The sequence below is a fragment of the Solanum lycopersicum genome, chromosome 6 (assembly GCF_036512215.1).
Source record: "Solanum lycopersicum chromosome 6, SLM_r2.1".
In the NCBI taxonomy this organism is placed as follows: domain Eukaryota; kingdom Viridiplantae; phylum Streptophyta; class Magnoliopsida; order Solanales; family Solanaceae; genus Solanum; species Solanum lycopersicum.
Genome location: NC_090805.1, coordinates 10,933,867 through 10,945,847, shown reverse-complemented (window position 1 = coordinate 10,945,847; position 11,981 = coordinate 10,933,867).

Below are 11,981 nucleotides of genomic sequence, written 5' to 3'. Positions count from 1 at the left end.
ATCAACGTTCCAACATAGAATTATATAGTCTATTAGAAATAACAATGTCTCAACCCTAAGACTATACACACAAGGTCAAATTCATTGTTTAGCATGATCACCTAACTCGCATTGATAGAAGAACACATATATGACTGCACATTGATTAAAATGTAGATAAATATCATCATACTACACATAATCAACTACACAAATAGACACATTTCTTAGAAATAGTGCCGACAAGGCCATAATCATCATATTGCATAAAGTAATTCCAACAAGACTACTTCAATTTTCAAGTAAAACACATAACACTGCAACAATAAGTGGACCATACAAATTAAAATACATTTCAATTATAAACAACAACAAAATAAAGTAAATAGGGAAGGGTACCACCACTCCATCCTCAACACCTTAATTCGATGCTAAATCATTAGTGTTAAGCAAGGGTTAATGAGTAACCTTGGGGTGTATTCTTGTCAACAAATGGATATTGTAAATAAGAGGGAGTGTCACACAATATAGGGTCAGAATCCATGAAGAAAGAAGAGCCACACCTAGTTGATGTGAAGACTATCAAAGTTAAAGGGGGGAACTCTTACATCGTTATTTGAGGATTTTCCCAAAGTTAGGTCTCATGAGGTGAGATCCTTCAACTAGTTTAGTTAAGGTTTGTAGTGGAGATCTCCATATCTAATGAACTAAGACACACTTAAAAGGCATCTTATAGTGTTTAAAGCATAATGAACTTAGATTTACTTAAGCAAGTAACTCATAGAGTTCACGAGTGTAGATGAAGTTAGACATACGAAAAGTGGTATCGCATAGTGTTCAAAATAATTGGTGGAACATAACATTCTTCACATAGCATCTCATAGGGTCCATGTGATGGAGGATTTTAGACATTCTAAAAGAAGTATCTCAAAGGACTCAACTTAGTAGTGAACTAAGATCTTCTTGAGAGAGAGCAACTCATAGGGTTCTAAAGATAAAGAAAATAACTAGGTTCAAAACAAAGAAGAACTAGTAGTAGGATTTATATGCAATGCTTAACATTATTAGTGGTTTGGGTTTCTATGATTGCATTGCACAAAGTATTACTTAGGTTAACTAAAGAGGTGCCTTGGCATATGATTGAACTAGAGTTTACTTTCCTATTTACAACTGACTAAAGGTGAGATATTCTTTAGTTAAGAGAGTAAAGTTAATAATGAGGCCAAAATAGGGTTTATATACTAGGATGACTTCAAGTCTACGCTTAGTTTTAAGGGTAGTATGAGATGCTTTTCATGCATCGAAAAAGTGCGTCTTGGGGTTACATAGAAGTATGGTGCCCATATGGCATAGAGAAGTTATCGAGTTGATCATGCATGTAGACTTTGATTAAGATGACTAAAAAGAGATACATGTGTTACGTAGTACTATGGGATGTTACTTTTTCTTTTCACTTGTATGGTTTTGAAGTTACTTCAGAATGGTTTCATCATGATATGGATGACCAAGGGTCAATTATGTTGATGTGATTATGACTTATCTCCTATGCTCATTAATTATGTCTTATGTTGACTTATAATAACATTAAGCTTATGATCGAGACTATGATATGATTATGATGATTATGTTATGACCATGTTATTATCTGGTATGCTTATATTTTATGTTGAATAATCATTTGAGATGCTTTTATTATGGTGTACTATATTTCATACTTAGTACCTCTGTTCTAACACATATTTCCTGCATTCTAACCAAATGTAGGATTGGATCCTTGAGTTGTTGTTGGAGTCTAGAGTTTCCAAAATCTTTGAAAGTGTGAAGATCTTGGAGAGTCCTCATAGCTTCTGGAACGACATCCACTTACCTTTATGTCATTTACTGTAATATTTAAGACTTTGTATGGGCTACACTCCGAAGACTATTATTCTTGAGTACTAAATAAATGGTTTTGAGACAAAATAGTTTCAAAAGACTTCTGTTTGCAATTTATAAAAATGAATTCAATTGTATATCTTATAGTTTTAAATTCTTCCATATTTTTGATGATATTATGTTATGATTATGCTAAGGTCTTGCATAAGACACCTTCGGGCTAAAGTACACCGTGTTACGACTTATGGGTGCTCACGGGTCGTGACAAACATGGTACTAAAGCATAAGGTTTTTGTAAAATATAAAGATATCTTGATCCAGCTTTGAGTTGAGTCTTATTCATAGGGATGAGTCGCGACACAATCCATGAATAGTAAGCTATTGGATACTCAGGAAAAATCTCACTTCTACATTCTCCGAGTCGTGCCATATATATGTAACCTCTCTCTTTTATCCCTTATCTTTTGATCTTTAGCATGTGACTGTTAGAAGGGTTTATGCTTCTAGGAGTAAGGGATAACAGTTTGATGTGATTTCAATTATGGCTATGTGACTTTGTAGATTATGGTATTATAGAACTTGATGTTGTAATTAGTATGAATGTTGTTTCATTGTTACCTTTATGTTATAAAGATGCTTAAAAGGATTGATTGGGCTTATTCTCAAGGGGGAGATACTGCGCCTACCTAATAAGGTGATGCTGACATTATGTTTAGTTATTGGTATGACCCGACCTTGTCATGATGGGTTTTTAAAGTATGTTGATAGATTGGTGTAATAGGTTGTTTAAGTAATGCCTAGATGAGGTTGAGTAAATAGACTCATCTATGAAGGGTAGAAGTGTAATTCACCATGATATATGTGTCACCTGGTGTAAAATGTAAGTGATTCTTAAAAGGAGTTAGTATAGGGTTTCTCCATGGGGGGAGTTAAGGTTGTTGGGTATCCTTGATGTGCATGGGGTGGGATTACTACATATTTTCACATTAAGTGGGGTAGAGACTATAATAAGTTTAGTACCGGTTGCTAGGATCATGTAAGGTTATGAGTTGTGTTAGTTAGATTGAATTAAGGATAAGGTTACAAGTAGGTATTGTAAGCAAGATGCCTCTAATAGTGGGGGATGTGGAGCTTCAAAAGAAGAATAAGTTTTAAGCTCTCTAATCTAGAGCAAATCAAGAGTGATCTACTCATCTCCTTTATGCTATATGTTTCCGCCTTAGTAAATTTCCACATTAATGTATTTATGACTTTTTATGTTGGATTTTGAATTTATTTTATCCAATATGATGTTCAGAGAAGTTTGATTAGGCTTGCCCATATGTGGGGGATAGTGGTCCTATCTATTGGGTTATTGTTTGTCTTATGTGTTCTCATGATTTCCTTATATGCATGATCATGAAAATGCTCAGGTCTTGTTAAAAATGACTAGTGTGCATTGTTTCCTTATGTTGTAGTGCATTTATAAGGACTTGCATATAGACTTCTTGATTTATTTATTATTATTCCCTAGTTTTGAGTTGAAAATTTTCATCAATGATAAATGATTTATAAGAAGTAATTTGTATTTTAGAATCCAACTGTATGTGTTGAGCATTTTTTAGCTATGAGATGTTAGTTCCTCCTTAAAAATGAGTAAATATAAAGCTTGATGCATATTTGTTAGGTAAAAGTAGTTCTTACTCCTTTGTGTTGAATTATATGTGTGAGCATTAGATATTATTCATGCATAATGTTCTGATTATTTATATTTTAGGCATTATAAAGTGTTTTGAGTGTCATACGCGAACAAATGTCCCCAAGGGATATCCCATAGAACCTAGTAAAACCTAGGTATTGTCTAATGGAAGTATGTGGGTGAAACTAGAGACGCACATGTCAGTTTATAGTTGAAAACTATTTTTAGTGATTTAAACTAGTTTTGCAAGTTTGGTTGAGGAGTATGGAGGTCAAACATTAAGAAACGACTATAACGCTTGGAAACTAGTAAGTTGAACTAGTGATATTAACTAGTGTGTTCAAGGATTTTGTAGTGAACTTGTGAAGTGTTGTATGAAGGTTAAAATAAATATAAATGGTTCTTATAAATAGACGGACATAATGAGCGGTTAAGCATTTTGGTACGACCTCCCAAGGACCACCCAAGGGGTCCTTGAGGAGGACCCAATTATTGGTTAAACGGGTGTCAAAACAGCTTCATGTTTCAAGACTAGAAGATAAATTTATGGCCCATGGGTCATGGTCATGTATAATGCACTCAAATATGGAGTTTAAGGTAAAACCACGAACAGTAGTCACATCTATGGTCTGTGAATGGCCACGTCGTAGGTGCTGGAAGATTTTAATCTTTTAGTTTTTAGTTGAGTGTATAAGGGTTAAGTTGGTTACAAATTAGGGGTTAATATAAGTAGGTATAGGTTAGTTAACCACCTAAATAATCTTAAATACACTCTAAACAAATCATTCTAACAAACTTAACTAAACACCCTAATACTCTCTCCAAAAATGATCTCTCTAGAATTGAAGACAGAGAGAAGGGATGACGGCAACAACTATAGTCGAATTCACCATGGATTCAAGCTTTGTTGAGGGAATATTTTAAGTGAGGTATGTGAATATTATTTATAATTGGGTTATTCAAACCATGGATCCCCCAAGAAAATACTCCAATTGTGAATCAAAATACCCTAATCTAGCTAAGGTTGTGGGATGATATACCGTGGTTTCACGGTGTTTTCAATGCTTTTTGCTAAACAATTGTGTGTGTCTAGATCCCTTCTTGTAGTAGTTTAAACAATTTTTTTTTGTTTTGCAACAAATATGTCCAGAATAAAAACACAAAAAAAGCTAGAAAATAGTGCAGAAAGACGACCTACGAAGGCCATCGACAACCCGTCGTTCAATCGACGGTCCATAAGTGTTTACCGTCGATTGCAGTACAGAACAATGGAAAATCTCAGGTAAATGTGACGAAGTGTGGAACTATGGAAATGATAGAAGGACCGTACTAGAAAAGTGTTAATTTGTTTTGAGTTAGTTCAAGTACCCGAAGTTGGAGAAATTCAAAATATAGAGCGATGGAGGGCATCGGCAGATTGTAGGAGAATTGAAGGACCATGATGTTTTTCCTTCTATTAATTCATAGAAGGTGCCAATTTGAAGAAGAGAAAAATATTGTAAGTCTTGATTGACAGAGTTAGTTGACAGACCTTAGGTTTTCGATCAATGCTGCGTTTTCAAAAAAACTTTCATCATTTCAATTCCTTTTAATTTATGACAATTTTTTCTATAAATAGGCTTTAAAAACTCATTTTGGTGGTATAGACATTGTTGGTATTATTATTTTTTTGTTTAGGAGATCGGTTTTTGCAAACTTTTGCAATAATTCAATTTCCGTATTCAGCTTGAAGATTTATCTTTACATTTCAAGTTTATTTTATAGGTTTATTCTTATTGTTGAAGTAAGTTATTGATGTCTTCCTAAATATTATGAATTGTGATCTTGCTTGCATGGGTAATTATATCCATAACTAGGGTTGTGGTGTAGGATCCCTAAAATGAGGTAGGGTTTCTAGATACTTTATTGTTCTTATCATCATTTTAACATATTAATTAAGTGTTTCAAAGTATTTTTGGGTGATTTGAAGTCATTTGGAAGACAAACCTCAAGGGATGACCAAGACGTTTGATGACTAGTTACATAAGGGGCTTTATGTGTTTTTATGTGCTTATGTGTGTGTAATGACCTTATGAACTCTTAAATGATTAATAATGTTGTTTATAGGCATTGTACTTAGTTCATGAGGTTTGGAGTTCAAACGTCAAAGAACATCCTAGACGTTCGAAAGTTAGTCTTGAGACATTCATATGTGTGTCTTAATGGTGCATAGCAGGTTTGGACGTGTTGCATTTTATTGTTTTGGGTGAAAATAATTTGGAAGGTATGAAACATGTTAAGGTTCATATTTACTTAGGAAATTCCCGGGTATGACTTCCCAAGGGCCCCTCACAAGGGCCCACAATAAAGACTCAAAGGCTGTCGAGACAATGCGTTGGTAGTGTTAATCGACGAGCTCAAATGACGCCCCGTTGGTGAATGACATCCCTTTAATTGGGAGGCCTTGATAGGAAATTATCCTAGAGAAGGTTTGTCCACATTACAAATTCATAACCAAACGACAGAAGGCATAAAAAGTTCTGTCGATAAACCAACGCCCTGTCATTGGGTGTGTTGATGCAAGCTTTGTGTCAGTGACTGTGCACTGTTTAATTAAAGTGGTGAATGAGAAATTCACCCCACGTCCTAACCTAACCCTACTAGGTTTTTTTAAAAGTTTTTTTGGGTGTATTTAAGGGATCTAAAACGTCATCAACCCATTCCCAATTTTATTCACTCAAACTACACTTTCCCTCCAAAACCAATTCTCTATAGAAACGTCCATTGAAGGTAAAGATCAAGAACGATTTGGAGATAATATTTTTTAATAGATTATTCATCAAGTTTTAGATGTTTTATAATATATAAAGGTATGATCGTCCTTCATCTATGGTTAATCTTCCATCTAGAGAGTTCTTCTCAAAGTTCTCAAAGAGAAAATATGATCAAATATATTCTTCTTAAATCTATCCATGAGTTCTTTCTCAAAACGTTTTTTACGGTTTTCTTATGAGGAATTGAAGTTAACATGTTGATTGTAACGTGAATTTTAATCCAATTTCATGATGAACCCGTGATCCCTTCAAACCATCTTTTTAGCCTAAGTATGGGCTTTATGATCTTGAATGTATATCAATTGAATTGTGATTCTAGCTTGTTGAATTACTTGTATCTACTGCCTATTACGTGAATTGATGAGGAATTATGTATTATTGAATCAATATGGATTGATGCTTGAAGAACTTGATCTCTACTTCTTAATTATGCTTAAGTTTGACAATCACTGTAACATTGCCTCTATTTTGCATGGATGTGAGATTCGATTGTGTAGGAATAATTGTATCTACTACCTTAATCGGATGTCATTAATGAATTGTATATAAGTGATCCATGTTGATCAAGGTTAGATTATCTTATGTTCTTCTATCTTCCATGGATTCTAAATATAGCATGTTCACTTTAATATCGTCTATATGACAATTGCGGTAGGATTTCGATTATGCAAAGATTATTGTATCTACTTCCTTAGGTTGATATTATAGAAGAATTATGGGAATGAATCTTGTATTATCAATGTACAGGAGTCTTGGTATGAATTGATCTAGGTTCTTCTAGCCTATAAAGAGAATGTTATATAATATATGATATGATTTAAATGCTATGGTAGATGAAGCATGATTTCGTTTGAGTAATGATTTCTTTAGATACTGCCCTACATGTATTCTGTTGTAAAATTTTTATTGATTATCAATGAAAGTAAATCGGGTTAAAGATCTATGTTGTTGTACTTTCTAGTATGTTGGTGATGTGTTGTACTAGTTTGTAGCTTAGTCTTGTTGTATCTCATGGATGACCTCATATATGAATATTTTACTTTAGGTACTAACCTGTACTTGTATTTTTGATGAAATAGTAACAATGGTCAATGAATACGAAAGTCTAAAAGATTTGTAAGAATTGTTCTACTCTTCTATTCCTCTAATTCTCTATAGTATTGTCGATGAAGCCTTGTATGGCATTGTGTGGTATGGTCCACTTATGGTGGTGGTGTTTACTTTATTGTTAATATATATGTGATGTGATTGTGTCCTTGAAGTCAAATTATATTACTAATATGTGTTGATGATGATCATCCAATGTGAAACCTCTTGCCTAGTTCCCTATTATAGTTGTGATCTAGGTTTTATGGCCATTTGTGTATGCATGTGTATGACTGTCTTGGGGTCTGATTAGGTTCTGAATTAGATGAGTATAAATTATTAATGCTCCCTTACCTATGTACCCCTATATGAATGTGTGAATAGCTAAGATTAGGAGTCTCAATGTGTAATATGAAGTTAGCTTGCCTCTGATGCTAAATCCTATTGTGTGTTCTATTCTTGGTTGTGCATTGTGGTCTTAAGGGAGTGGATGCCTCATAGTTTTATTGATAGCCATTATCTAACCATGTTGACCAATGAATACACACACTCACACATTATGTATGCTTACATTCTAGTAAAGGGTCATGGTGTCTTAGGAAAGGTTGATCTCATACTCACTAGATGTTTACTACTATGCATGAAAGGTAAATGTATGTGATGTATGTTATCTATTAACTCTAACTAGGATGACTTGATAGGTGTAATAATACGGGTAAGGGTATGGGACCTTTTTTATGCAATTGCACATGTGTAACTTGAAAGGATAGTTCCTAGGTTTGCTTTCTATGTACATGAAAGTGAATGTATGAACAAGTTATTAATATGTATTATATGCTATAATGCGAAGTATGTGGCACGATGAAGTCTGATTATACCAGTGTCTAAATGTGTTTATATGAAAGCATGGCTCATATAGTTTCACTTTTATACATATGCATGAATGAAGTAAATGATTGAATATGTGTGGTGTAAAGGTGTTATGTGAAAGGTTTGCTCACATATAAGTGGTTAAATATTATATGTCCATGTAAAAGGGTTTATCACATGATATAGGTTGATGAATTCTCATATATGATCTATGATCTAAGCGTATGAGGGGATGACTCTCCTAAACCTAATTTTATAAGGTAAAGTTAATAAAAGGCTTTTCAATAAAGGGAACTTAGCTTAGCACCGAGTGAACTTGAAGTGAGGGGTGTCCCTTCCCATTGCAGGAAGGTAGGTCACCATAATCCTCATGAGGTGGATAACTACAATTCCTCAATAGGCATAAAGAGGGTTTCCAAAAGTGAACAATCACAATGCCCCATTTGGTATAAAATGGGTTCTCACATATATTCCTCCAAGTTCCATAACTATGCTTGCCACATAGAATCTAGCAAGTTAATCCACTAGTATGCTAGCATGTGTTAATGGTCTATCTTGTCTTGGTAGGAACACCTTCCATTCATTTAAGGCTCTACAACACCGAATTCAATGTTTAGCTCCCATGCTCTTAGTGTCGGTTAAGGCTATAGTTTCCCTAAAGTAAAATGGACGATGGATGTAAATTAAGGAATCTAACTAGGATAAGCTAAGGTTAGTTGCTTAGTGTAGGTGGGGGGATGCAAATTAACCTATGCATTGCACAAGTGACTCTTGAGGGAAGTCCTACAAAGGTGTTCTAATGCATGTCTCTATGTATATGTTGCTTGTGTATTTACTTGTAGTAATTGTCTAATTTTTGTAATGAAGTGCATAGTTATTGTCCTAATAGATCTATATTATAGGGTCTTGTCCTATACGCACCATGTTGGTCTAGTTGACTATATGATGAAGGTCGTATAAGGAATTCATGTGAAATGAAGTACTATGTGAGAAACTTGATGTAGTTTGCTGTAATATTCTTATGGTATTGAATTAAATGTCTCTTTTATGTATTGTACTTCTATTATGGTATGTTTTGGCTTATGAAAGTCCTATCAATTAATCCCTACGGCCTTAAGGTAATGCATTTCACCAAGTATCACTAGAGGGTTACTTGGAGGTTAAGAAGTTAAATAAAAGATGTTCCCTGTTAAAGGAAAAATGCTAACTGTTAAGGAAAATACCTCACTGTAAAGTGACCTCAAATATGGCTTAAGTTCTATGTGTGATGATATATGATATTTGGACTTTGAATATGTCAATATGAAGTTTTAAATGATATAAATGTTATTGTATAAAGATTTTATGAAGTTTTCACAAAAGACATGAAATATGATATCAAGTAAAATTTCTCTTTTAAATGCATGCTTTTGCATGGTTGTCATACTTAGTGCATTCTTGTACTAACTCCATTCTTCTCTATTTTATACACAAAGTACAGGTTATGGATGATTAAGGAAGGTCTCTAAGGTGAACGTCTTGATATGTGATCCTCAAGCTCAATGAAAGGATTCCTTAAGTCCAAGGATTTACATGTCATGTCTTAAATAAAAATGTTATGTATAAGTTTACTTGAGTATTATGTCATAAGGGCCATGTCCCTAAGGTACTATTAGGATATTCAATCTAGGATGACAAAAGAGACTATATACTTCAACTATGTATAATGATATCTCTCTCTCTCTATATATATATATATATATAAATATAAATATATGGGATTAGTTGAGGTATGCATTCTTAGTAATGTATTACGTAGTGTCCAAGAAGCGCAACCACAAACATAAAGTGAACAACTTTGTGGCACTACCTGGGGAGTCAGTGAGTATCTCTTTGGATAGATTTATTGCATTCATGAGAGGCTTACCAAACAATCGCATCTATATTTATTCATTGAAGGAGTACTTATATCAGGGTCAAGGTTATAACAATAAATCAATACTCGACACTATTGCGGGGGGGAGGGGTTCCTATAGAAAGTGCACATACGCGGAGATCATAGAGAAGTTGAAGAAGCTATCACGCAACAGCAAGGCTTGGAGATGAGTACTATTATGAAGAATATGTTTACGTAGTGAATAAGTAGACAAGGGATTTGCGACAAAATGTCCAAATATCCAATCAAGATAATTGGCACCTAGGTCAAGGAAATGAAGGTCGAAACTATGGTAACTACAATCGAGAGGGTGAATTCGTTTGAGGTTAAAATTACAACTGCGACAAGATCAATCAGGGTAATTATTGTAATAGGAATGATCGAAGTACGCCCTCTATATTCCCCCACAAAATTTGGTAGTTGCTTCAAGGGACGCTGGAGGTCGTATGGCGCCAGCTGAAGATATTCTATAAAATATGATGAGGAAATTTGATGCTACTAATGAGCATGCTAAGGGGATGATAGGTGATTTACCTAATATTTCGCAGAAGGTGGATGCACCTGTAATTTTTATTAAGCATCTTGAGCTACAGATTGTTCAATTATCTACTACTGTAAATCCATGCCAACCTAGCACTATTCCAAAAAAAACCATCCAAAATCCTTTAAAATATGGGCATTGCATGGCAATCAGTACTCGAGTGTGTTAGAAAACCATTGATCCACCTATGCCGTCTGTGGTAGAGGATGATAGGAGAAAAGACAAAGAGATTGTAGATGCAAGTGGAGAGTTGGTGGACAACACTGTCATAGAACCAAAGGTCTCTCATAAAGTGGTCTCCATTAGTATACCTCCACATCCATTCCCTCACAAATTAGTAAACAAGACTGAGGATGGTAAATATCTACAACTTATCACTATGTTGAAATAAATTTCCATCAATTTCCTTTTGATAGAATCTTTTGAACAAATGCTCGGTTATGCTAAGTTTATGACAGATATGGGGCTAAAGAAGGGATCAGTAAGTTTTTAGGATGATGATAGAATGCATCATTGTAGTTGTATTGCTACAAAATCTCTTGTGCAAAAAAAAGAAATATCATTGCGCTTTAACCATTCCATGTACAATCATGTTGGTACACTTTGCTAAAGCACTATGTAATGTTTGTGCAAACATAAACCTGACGCGCTGTTCCATTTATAAGAAGTTAGGATTGGGTGACCCAAAGCCTACTACGATGCGGTAACATATGATCGATCAAACAATAAAGAGGCTCTTGGTTTACTACATGATGTACTTTTGAAAGTTGAGTCATTTATATTTCCTTCCAATTTGGTGATTCTTTACTGTGAGGTTGATTTTGTGGTTCCCATTATTCTAGGTAGGTATTGATTGCCACCGGGAATGCATTGGTTGATATTGAAATGGGTAGATGAAGTTTAGGTTGAATAATGAAGACGAGTGGTGAGCTCCAAGTGGTATATGCTCTTTCCTACTTGGTTGGGAGTATATCCGAGGTACAATTTTAATAGAGACTAGGCATCGAGCCACTAGAAGTAGTGGTCATGAATTTTTGGAGTGATGGTATTGAAGATTATTGGTCTTTAGTGGTTGCACTTGAACGAAACAAATATCGATCCAAAATAAAGAAATTGGAGTTAGATATGAAGTATCGCAAGTCTCTACCTGCGAAACCAGCTATTTAGGAGGCTCCAAAATTAGGGAATAACGCTTTACCAAATCATATGAGGTATGTTTTCTTG